This window comes from Zingiber officinale, chromosome 8A (genome assembly GCF_018446385.1).
Source record: "Zingiber officinale cultivar Zhangliang chromosome 8A, Zo_v1.1, whole genome shotgun sequence".
Classification (NCBI taxonomy): Eukaryota; Viridiplantae; Streptophyta; class Magnoliopsida; order Zingiberales; family Zingiberaceae; genus Zingiber; species Zingiber officinale.
In genome coordinates, this window is record NC_056000.1 from 119434729 (window position 1) to 119447188 (window position 12460).

A 12460-nucleotide genomic window follows, 5' to 3' on the forward strand; every position below is an offset into this window, starting at 1 on the left:
CCATTAAACGGGCATTTAGGGGATTGCTTTGAGGGGGTGAAGCAGGAATCTACAAAGAAATAGGATGGATTGATGTGCTAAATTCTATATCTTTATGTGGATTGATTAGTGATGCTTTTCTATGTTGTGTGACCGTGGAGCGTCATGACAGGGCTACCTCATTAAACGGGCTTCATAGGGATCATTATTATTTGATTGCTTAAGGTTTAGATAAGAGTCCTTGATCGGTGTTTTCTGCAGGAAATAACCGTTGACTTCTTGCAAGCACATTTCAATTGAGGATAGGATTGGTAGATCACTTTACATTAATGAGTATCACAAAGAAACCAAATCTCATAGAACCTTCACAAAACTAAGTTTCTACACTTAACCTTGACTTTAAATCTTTAGTTGTTTTCTAGGACATATAATCTCATGTTTGATTGTTTAGCTAATTCACTTTTGAGACATTTTTAATGATTATAACCAGTCCCTGTGGATTCGATATTCTTTTATTACTGACGACGTAACCGTACACTTGCGGTGACGTAACAAGTTTTTGGCGCCGTTGCCAGGGGCTGCGTCTATAATATTAGAGGTTATCATTTGAGTTAGACTAAACTTTTCTTTTCTTTTCTTACATCTAAGTTGTAACTAGTTTCCTAATTCATTTTTTTTTTGCATTCTTTCATTGCACTCATTCATTACATTCATTATCCTTTAATTCTTTTTGTAAACTAAATTCTTCCTATTCTTGTAGTCTTTTCTTTTCTTTGAATCAAACTCTTTAATCTTGTTCTTGTATGCGAAGATCTAACTTTGTAGGAGAATTACTTCCTCTTGATCCTGAGATTGATAGAACATTCCATAGAAGGAGAATCTTGCAAAGACATCAAGGAGAACAAGAACAATCAAATATGGCAAATAGATCACTTAAGGATTATGCAACACCTTATGCTAGAGGGTTCCGCTCAAGCATTACTAGACCCTCTGTAGAAGCAAATAACTTCGAGATCAAGCTTACAATAATCAATTTGGTTTAGCAAAATTAGTTTGGAGGTGGACCGCATGAAGATCCTAATAAGTATTTGGAAGTCTTCTATGAAATCTGCGGCACCATGAAAATGAACGGTGTTCCTTTAGAAGTAGTTAGATTATTATTGTTTGGGTTTTCTTTGAAAGATAGAGTTAAACAATGGTTGAATTTCTTACCTCCAAATAGCATTACCACTTGGAAACAATGTGAACAACAATTCTTGGACAAGTTCTATCCCCCTAGCAAGACAGCTCATATGAGAAATATTATTGCAAGCTTCAGACAATCTAACTAAGAATCTTTATTTGAAGCATGAGATAGATACAATAATATACTCAGACAATGCCCACATCATGGATTAGAGAAATGGTTAGTGTTGTACACATTTTATAACGACATTAATTACCATACTAAGGTGTCCCTAGATTCAGCTATTGGAGGGGCACTTATGAACAAGAGTTTAGATGAGGCCGAAGAAATCATTGAAAGTGTAGCACAGAATCATTATCAATGGGCAACAGAGAGAAGTGGAGGCTATTCTTATTCAAACCCAACAAAAGCATCAGGAAAATTCGATGTGGATGAGTTACTCTAATGACTGCAAAGCTGGATGCTCTTACTAAGAAGCTAGAAAATATGGGAACAAATTCTAACACGGTAAATGCCATAGGATGTACTTGTGAAACATGTGGAAGTTCTGATCATTCTCAAGACTCATGTCCTTTAGGAGCTATATCTGTACAAATAAATCAATTAGAGCAATATGATGCTATCATGGGTCTTAATCAAAGGTAGAACAATCCATGTTCCAACACATATAATCCTGTGGAAGAATCATCCAAATTTTTCCTATAGAAATAATCAAGAACAAGGACCATCCATGGGAGGCAAACTGAATTTTCAATCAGGGTAACAAAATTTTTAGCAATAACAACAATCTTCTCAGGGCTATTAGTTTTCAAAAATTGAGAAAATGCTTGAGGAAATTATCTCCAATCAAAATGAAATGAAGCAAGATATTTTTAAGCTAACTCAGAGAATGGATAATTCTGAAAAGCATCAAAAGATTCAAGATAGCCAAATTACTCAATTAGCTTCATCATCTTCAAGAGCACCAAGACAATTTCCTGGAAAACCTAATGTCAATCCAATAGAGCATTGCAATCGAATTGAGATTAGGAGTGGACGGACCTTGGGTGATCCTCAAGTGACTGCTCAAAAAGGGGTGAAAGCTGAAGAAGAGTTCTCTCCTCCGGCACCTGAACCTATTCAAATTCAAGAAGATGAGGAGAGTACCGTTAAGGTTGAAGAGACTCTTCCACTAAACCCAAAGAGTCAAGTAGTCCCTTTTCCTCAAAGATTAGTGATGCTGAAAAAAGACGAAGAGTTTGGCAGATTTTGGAAAAAGTTAAATAAATTTGTGTTGAAATTCCCTTAATTGATGCAATTTTACAAATGTCAAAGTTTGCCAAATTCTTGAACGACATCATGTCAAATAAGAGAAGAAGAGGAGACATTGAGACCATAGCGCTTACTAAGGAATGCAACGCTTTGTTTGAGAAGAACATTTTCCCAAAGCTTAAAGATCCAGGAAGCTTTTACATTCCCTGTAATATAGGATCTGAATTCATAGAAAAAGCTTTTTGTGATTTGGGGGCAAGTGTTAGCCTCATTTCATATTCAATCTGTAATAAATTAGATCTCAAAAAACATGAAACTTACTACCATGATACTACAATTAGCTGATCATTCTTACAGATATCCTATGGGCATTATTGAAGATGTGCCGGTAGAGGTTAGTGGGATCACAATTCCCACAGATTTTGTAGTACTGGACATGATAGAAGATCCGAAGATTCTGATCATATTAGGAAGACCTCTCCTTGCAACAGCTGGAGCAATAATTGATGTTAAAAATCATAAACTTTCATTGGTAATCGGTAAGGAAAGGTTGGAATATGATTTGTCTAACTCTTCTAACCATGTCTCTTCTTTCCTATTAAGTGTTTGCAGCAGGGTGAACGCTTATCAGCTAGAGGATTAGAATTTCCATCCTCATGGGAGGCCACCGGATGAGGAACATCATCCAACGAGTGATATTGGGAGAAGGCCTCCCAATAAGAATGAAAAATACATCTGCCCTCCTAGAGCAAGGAAAAGATAAAAGGATCAAGAAGATCGGTCGAGCTAAAGACCTTAAACAAGCGCTTCTTGGGAGGTAACCCAAGGGTTCCTTTAATATTTTGCAGTTTAAGTTTTTCATTTCATTAGTTAGTACTTTTAAATTTGTTGTTACTTTTGTTTTCAGGTTGTAATTTTGCTTCCATGAGCTGGCCATGACTATTTCATGGGCATGGAAGCGTTGGAGAAGTCAAGAAGGAATAAGATCATCTAATATTGAGCAAAACAAAGCTTGACCATGTGTCACACACGACCGTGTATAACCTATAGAGAAGGAGGATACATGAGCCGTGTCTGTAAGACATGGCTGTGTAAGGGCTCCCGAGAAGAAAAATTTCTTGGTCGTGTACCAGACACGGTCGTGTGGTGATTCCAGAAGAGGAGATGTGCCTGGCCATGTATTACACACGACCGTGTAGAATCTAGGGGAGAAATCTGCACTACCCGTGCCATCCAGCACGGTCGTGCAAGGTTACCCGAGAAGAAGAAGGATGAGGTTGTGCCCCAGACAAGGCCGTGTGAACTAGACCGTGAAGAAGATGGTTGTGGGCATGCCAACCAGCACGACCATGTGGACTAACCCGAGAAGGAGAGGGTTAGGGCCGTGTAGATCTACACAGCCTGTGTGGAGTGTACCTTGGCTGTGTCTAGAAGGCACGACCATACCTAGGTCATGTCGGCACACACAAGCCCCTATCCCCAAGAAACTTCTCTTTCCCAAACTTTCCTCTTCTCCAACCTTTTCTCAAATCTTCTCAGATCTAGATCTTAAACTCATTTCTCTCAACAACTTTATCAAGAACTAGATCTTAGCAACACTTCTCTCCTTTCCCATCTACAAGATTTACAACTCATTGTCCCAAAGATCTATTCTTTCAAGATCTTACTTCTCCAACAAAACAACACCTTTCCTTACTTAAGCTTGACAATGTTGGTTGCTACACCTGGATTCCGTTCTGTTTCCCCTGTACAAAAATTTGTACAAGCACAGAACTTAACCTAGCTATCCATGTGCTCTACTGAAGTTAAACTTGGATTGCAAACGATTCTTAACATTATTAATCCAAGTTGCTCTTCGAAGTTAAACTTGGATTGGAAACGATACTTAACATTTTTATTCCAAGTTTAACCGATGTGATCTTCCTAAGTTAAACCGTATTACAGAAGTTGATTAAATATCTATTTCAAAGATTGGCTTTCCGGTTAAACATGGCGAGGCATTAGGCCTTCTTGGTTATGGGATCATCTACCACTTCCTAGACAAACTCTTTCAAAGAAATTGGATATTTAACTTCTTACAGTAACCCTAGGTTTAACTACAGAGAGCACAATAGAAACACAAGATCGAAATACTAAATCGAAATACAAAATTGATAGCACAAAATTTGAAACATAAAATTGCTAGCCTCTTGTGTTCGTGTTTCAGAATCCATGCAAAGAAAACTAACTAATTAATTCGAAGCGGAAACCATTAATTAGTTATACCTTTCTTTTAACTAAAGACCTCTTGATCTTCTGTTGTATTCCTCTCCTTCTCTTGGACGTCGTGTGGGTGACGATCTACCAAGATAACTCCACCCGAACCACTTCTTTTCTTCCAAGAAACTCGAGCTACCAAGGGATGTCAAAATAGGAAATTTCCTTCTCTTCTTCTTCCTCTCCAAGCAACTGACCACAAGAAGATGCCAACTTGATGTGCTGCCAGCCCTTAGGAAGCAAAAGAGAAAGGAAGAAAAGAGAGAAAATCTGGCCACCAACCACCAAGGGATGCTAGGATACAATGCCTCCTTCTCTTCTTATTCTTCTTCTCTATACAACCGACCACCAAGGATGAGGTTCTCTCCTTAATGCCGCCAGCCACAAAGAAGAGGGAAGGGAGAAGAGGATGGCCAGCCACACCAAGGAAAAGAGAGGAGCTAAGAGAGATCAATTCAATCACCATAAGGCAACCTCTACCTCTCTTTTATAATCCTTGGTCATGGTAAAAAAAGAAATTTTAATAACAATTAAAATCTCTCTCTTTTAAATGTCCTATTGTACATGACAATAAAAGGAAAGTTTTAAAATTAATCTCTTTTTTAAAACATGTAGACAACTACAAAAAAATTAAAAGATTAATTAAATTTCTCTTTTTAAATCATGATTACAAAAAAGGAAAGTTTTATCAAAAATTAAAATATCTCTTTTAAACATTATAGATAATTACAAATAAGGAAATATTTTAATTAAATTAAAATCTCTCTTTAATCTTTTGTAGATAGCTATAAAAGGAAAGATTTTAAAATTTTAAATTCTCTGTTAAAACCATGAGGATGACTATAAAAGGAAAGATTTTAACAAAAATAAAATCTCCCTTTAGTGGATGCTAAAAAGGAAAGTTTAAATAAAATTAAATCTTTTTTTTAACCATGGTAGATAACTACAAAAAAAGAAAAGATTTTAACAAAATTTTATTTTAAAACAAAACTTCCTTTCTCTTCTACTAGTGGTCGGCCACATCTTGGACACCAAGATATGCTTGGGCCGGCCACCTCTTATACTCCAAACAATGCTTGGCCGACCCCCTTTGCTCCAAGCAAGGATGTGTCTGACCCATTACTTGGGTAAGAAGTGGACTTTGTGGATACAAAGCTTTATAGAGGATACAACAGGGACCGAGAGGAGAAATTAGTTTTAGTCTCCCGATGAGCTTGAGCTTCCTGTGTTCGCCCCGAACACCCAACTCAAGTTTATCAATAATAACTCATACCACTAAAGAGTTATTATTGAACTACCGCACCAATCTCAAATTACATTATGGGCTCCTTCTTATCATGAGTGCATTAATCTCCCTGTGTTTAAGATATCGAATTCCCATTAATCAAATGAGTTACTAACACTCACTTAATTAACATCTAACTCCAAGAGTAGTACCACTCAACTTCATTGTCGTGCCGGACTAAGTCTACCTGCAGGATTTACATAACAATCCTTATGAGCTCCTCAAGGGGACATCATCAACCTAGATTACTAGAACACAGTTTCCTTCTATAATCAACAACACACCATATAAAAATATTATTTCCCAACTTATCGGGCTTATTGATCCAACTGAATAAATCTCACCCATTGATAAATTAAAGAAATAAATATTAAGTATATGTGCTTGTTATTATATCGGGATTAAGAGCATACACTTCCATAATAACAGAGGTTATGTTCTTTCATGCAGTCAGTATAAAAGGAACAACCTCAAATGGTCCTGCTCAATACACTCAAAGTGTATTAGTGTAATTTATAGTCAAGATAAACTAATACTAAATTGTACTACAACCATTCCAATGGTTTATCCCAATCCATCTTGGCTGTGAGCTACTATTTATAATTTATAAGAAACTGATAATATGATTTTCTGTGTGACACCATACACCATGTTATCTATAATATAAATTAAATAGACAACTACATTTAACATAAATGTAGATATTTGACCAATGTGATTCTTATTTCAAAATAAATGTTCATACAAAAGCTAGACTTTTAGTATACATCCTAACAATCTCCCACTTATACTAAAAGACTATGTTGCCATATATGCTGCCATACATCTAATTCTCATCCCCTCAACATGCCTATCTAAAGCTTTCGCCTGAAGGGCCTAAGTGAAAAGATCCAGGTTATCTGCTAATGCAATCTTGGCGACAACAACTTCTCCTCATTTTACGATGTCTCATATCGGGTGATACTTGTGCTCAATGTGTTTACTTGCCTTATGGGCTCGTGGTTCTTTCGAGTTTGCTACTGCACCATTATTATCATGATAAATTATGATAATTTTGGATAAACCAGGAATCACATCTAAGTCCATCAGGAAGTTTCTGCGCCATACAGCTTCTTTGGTTGCCTCAGAGGCTGCCACATACTCAGCTTATATGGTGGAGTCTGAAACGTATTTATGCTTAACACTCCTTCATGTTATGGCTTCACCTCCCAAAGTAAACACATACCCTGAGGTAGACTTACTATTGTCCCTATCTAATTGGAAGTCAGAATCCATGTAACCCACAGGGAGCAAATCATCTGCCTGGTAAACCAACATATAATCTCTAGTCCTTCTCAGGTACTTCAATATATGTTTTACAGTAGTCCAATGTCCTTGTCCTGGGTTACTTTAATATCTGTTAACCATGCCCACGGTAAAACAGATATCCAGTCTCGTATATAGCATCGCATACATTAGGCTCCCTATAGCCGAAGCATAAGGAACTACCTTCATGTCTTCTATCTCCTTTGATGTCTTAGGACACATATCTTTAGATAAAGGTACTCCATGTTGAAAAGGTAGAAAACCTTTCTTGGAGTTTTGCATGCTAAAACAAGCTAGGATAGTATTGTGTTCGCTCTCCGCAAGTGTATGGAAATGTCGCAAGTAATATAAAAAATTATCGTATCCACAGGGACTATTGATTAAGCACTAGTTAACTTCGCATGGCGAATTATCTAGACAATCTAAAGTTGTTAACAAACTCTAAAGAGAATGAAAAGAGGAATGAGAGAAAGAAAAGAGCATAAATGAATGAAAGGGGAATAGATACTAGGATTTCGGTTTCTTTGTGATGTTATTCAATGTAAATGATCTACCAAATCTTATTCCTTAATTGTCTAACATTTGTAGAAGGTTGCTGGTTCTCTCTTGCAATAGACAACCGACTTAGGACTGAAATATGCACCTAAATGTGATCAATTGGATATGAATCTACGTTGTCCTTACACAGGATTGCACCTATTACTATGCTTCCCTTGGATATCAACATAGGAATTTATAACTTCTCAACCCATTAAGATACAAAGATTAAACAAACAATCTATCCTACCCTCTTGAATAATCCATTTCTCCTTTTCAAGGTTATCCCTCAAACATCCTTACATGGGCTTGCACCTGTCACGTGGATCCCTCGAAAAATCGAGTGAGAAATAATCTCTACGAGATCTATAGACATTCAAACATTCAATCAAGCATGGTCATTAAGCCAAATCACAACATTCCACACAAGATCAAATAGATACAAACAAGACAATATCATAGAAATAGGAAATTGGCAAATCCACAAGAGTTTTACATCATCATCACATCACAAATACTTCCTACATCCTAGATCTAGAGATCTACTCCATTGCAAGATAATTACAATCAAGAGATAAGAAATAAAGCAATCTACAACTCAAAACATAAGGAGAAGAGAAGAGAAAGCTTATCCATGTAGCACCGGTCTTCTTGGATGCAATCCTTGCTCCGGAGGTGGACGGATCAGCGAAGGATGGAAGATCTAGGGTTCCCCCAAGGGGGAGAACCCTTTCCCAAGCAATGGGGAAGAAGCCCCAAGCCAAAGACCAACCAAAAGATGTGAGAAAAGGGGAAGAAAACCCCTTTTATAGGCTTGGCACGGGCGCCACACGACCCTATGGCATGGCCGTGTAAGGCTTACACGGCCTGCACCACTTCCTTCTCTGCCAACCTCACACGGCCGTGTGAGGTTGGCACGGCCGTGGCCTGCTCTGCCACTGCCCCCTTGCTTGGCCATGTAGATCTACACGGCCTGCACTGCCTCCAGTTCTGGTACCCTTACACGATCGTGTCTGGGACATGGCCATATTCTTCTCCTTCTCTGTCATAGTTACACGGTCGTGTGGATTCACACGGCCATGCCATTCTTCTCCTCTGGAAATCTTACACGGCCGTGTGGCTCACACGGCCATGGGCCATGTGCCTCACATGGCCATGGGCCATGTGCCTCACACGGCCGTGTGCAGGTCACACCCCCTTGCATGGCCCTTGCACACCCCCTTGCATGACCCTTGTCATAGCTCTAAATTTCAATGCTTCATTTCAGTGTCTTTTACACCATCAAGATTGGGTTTTCTCTGGTTGAAGTCTTCATCAAAGTCGTATATCTTGAAGTTGTCTACAAATCGGTATAAAGAACAGCCCAAAACTCCAACCGAGCACAAAGTTATGATCATTTTACTTTTGGTCTGCTGTGCAAGAAATCTCACACGGCCTTCACATGGCCGTGTGAGGTTCACACGACCCCAACATGACCCCTACACGGCCTTGACATGCCTATGTGGTCTCCACACGGCCAAAACTTTGAAGAACTTAGTTTTTACATGCCCGTGACACTCTGGAAGCTCTAGACTTCATTTAAGCTCCGTTTTTGCTCCAAATCACGTCCTATCAATCAAAACAAGCAAAAAGTAGATCTCCGAACAAAATATAATGGAAGTATGACATTACAATTAAATAGGGTGCAATAAACATAGATTATGCTAATGAAATACAAGTAGATGTGCGTCAAAGCATGCATAAAAGTGTATATAATCTACGCACATCATATTGATGTATGAAGCTTGGAATAAGGACAATATCCTTTTCTTACGATCCCTTATTACTTTGATCCCAAGAATATGTCCACATTCTCCCAAGTCCTTCATATCAAAACACTTGGACAACCATACCCTTACTTCTAACAACACTTTAACATTATTGCCAATGAGCAAAATGTCATCTACGTATAGAACAAGGAATACCACCATGTTTTCGTCACTCTTCTTATATACACAAGATCCATCCGATCACTGAATAAATCCATAAGATTAGATCACTTCATTAAATCGGATGCTCCAAGATCTCTTGCTTCATCATATGTCCAGGGATTAGGTTCATGTTCACCAAGGATCAAGTCCTGAAGACTCTCCAAAAAAAACCCTCCCACTATGATGAGGTATTATTTGTAATTATACATCTTTTGTGACACGTGTTGCATTTTCTTGTGGTATATCATCTTGTACCATTGGTACTAAAATAGACATGTCTTCTCTTATTTCTTCAAGAACAATTTTACTCATGGGCTTGTGGTTCATTACATAATCCTCTTCTAAAAATCGGGCATTGGTGCTAACAATGATCTTCTGATCTTTAGGACTATAAAATAAACCACCTTTTGTTCCTTTAGGATAACCCACAAACAAGCGAACTTCTGTTCATGATTCCAACTTATCAGTGTCTCCCTTCAGCACATGTTTTGGACTACCCCAAATCCGAATATGCTTCAGACTCGGCTTATGCTCATTCCACAATTCTATGGGATTAAACAGTACTCACTTAGAAGGTATTATGTTTAGAATGTATACTGTCATTTTCAGAGCATATCCCCAAAATAAATTTGGTAATTCTGAATAACTCATCATTGATCTAATCATTTCCAAAAGAGTCCGATTCCTTCATTCTGCCACATCATTTTGTTGGGGTGTACCAGGTGCAGACAGTTGGGATTGAATCCTGGCCTCTGATAAGTAACTCCTAAACTCTCCTAAGAGGTACTCTCCACTACGATCAGACCGTAGTATCTTGATACTTTTACCATGACGTTTCTCCACATCAGTCTTGTACTCTTTGAACTTATCAAAGCACTCAGACTTGTGGCGCATTAAGTAAATGTACCCGTATCTCGAATAGTCATCTATAAAAGAGATGAAATATTCAAAACCACCTCTTGTCTGGATAGTTATAGGTCCACACAAATCAGAATGAATCAATTCCAACACATCTTTAGCTCTATGCCCCTTAACCTTAAAAGGTCTCTTGGTCATTTTTCCTTCTAAGCAAGACTCCCAGGTTGGAAAGTTTTCCACCACCAATGAACCCAAAAGTCCATCGGCTATTAACCTTTGGATCCTATTCAAGTTAATATGACCTAGCCTTAGATGCCAAAGATATGTTTGGTTCATTTCCGAAGGCTGCTTTCTCTTATTTGAATTAGAAGATGTGTTATTAATTTCCATTTGTTGCATTGTGGGAGTTACTGGATTAAGAGTGTATAAATTGTCAATCAACGTACCATAACAGATAATCACTCTGTTTTTCTTGACAACTACTTTGTCATCAAAAGAAATAGAATATCCATCCAAAAATAGTTTAGAAATTGAAATCAAGTTCTTTCTAAAATTTTGTACATAAAGATAATTTCTCAAAATCAATGTTTTATTCCTATCAAAGGATAAATAAATATCTTCCACTGCAACAGCTACTACTTTTGTAGCAATGCCCATATAGACGGTGATTTCCCTTTCATATAGTTGTCGGGTTCCTATAACCCCTGCAATGAATTGCAGATATGATCAGTGGCTCCCGTATCTACACACCAGGTACCGGTAGATAACACCGCTAAACATGTTTCAACAACTACTGAATAAGATACACCTTTATTGTTCTCTCTTTTGCGAGGACAGTCCAAGTTTTATTTCCAATCAATGTATTTGGGACTTGTAAGTTTATTCTCTTCTAATATAATAGCTAGGGGAATGAAAATCATTTGAAATCCTAAGAATCACAAAATATTTGGTTAAGACCTTAAAATAATATTGATTCCTCAATATCATTTAAATTCACCAACACCTCAAAACACTGTGAATTTTGTATGCCACATTAGTGTGGACGTATACAAATTCAAACATTTGTAAGAGAAGGTTTTACCCATTAATTTTATTATCTTGTCAACTTAACTTTATGACAAATAAAATTAATAGTTGATCTATCTTCGATCAAATATTTGGTCAAAACCTTAGAATATAAAATAATATTGATTCCTTAAACAATATCATTTAAATTCACCAACACCTCAAACACCGTGAATTTTGTATGCCACGATAGTGTGGACGTATACAAATTCGAACATTTATAAGAGGGGGTTTACCCATTAATTTTATTATCTTGTCAACCTAACTTTATGACAAATAAAATTAATAGTTGATTTTTCTTCGGTCACACAAATAATAGTAGTGACTTCGATGGGGAGGATACTATTAAATGCGCCTAAGTGTATATCATTACTTGACACTAAGTCCATTAAATAGGATTGTGCCCCTTCAGATGCAGAAGATCACACGCTCATAAATAATTTCCTATAATCATCCATTAAGGAAGTTTGATCTAGTGATCCGCAAACAAACTCATCTGATGTGGGGGAAAGCACTCAGAGCCAACGCGCAAGTTTGAATGCATCACTTACAAACTAGTAATAGAAACCTTGGAATTTAATTAATTCCTTTCCCACTTAGTTATTTAGAAACGAGAAATTTTAACATGCACACAAACACAACACATCACAGCATAAAAGGCAATAAATATGAAAACTAATTCTCCAACTATTATGGCCTCATCCATAGCTGTCCTCCGTGTGCCGCCAACCCTAGCCACCACCAATGGGTCATGTCGTCGCGTCTATC

At 37.6% G+C, this 12460-nt stretch overlaps 1 non-coding gene across 1 annotated transcript; it reads right to left on the bottom strand.

Annotated features, from left to right (window-relative positions):
• Positions 1-1268: 1268 nt before the first annotated feature.
• LOC122013127 lies at positions 1269-1375 on the bottom strand. Its single transcript, XR_006120467.1, has one exon. It is a non-coding gene; the product is annotated as a small nucleolar RNA R71 (small nucleolar RNA).
• Positions 1376-12460: the final 11085 nt, after the last annotated feature.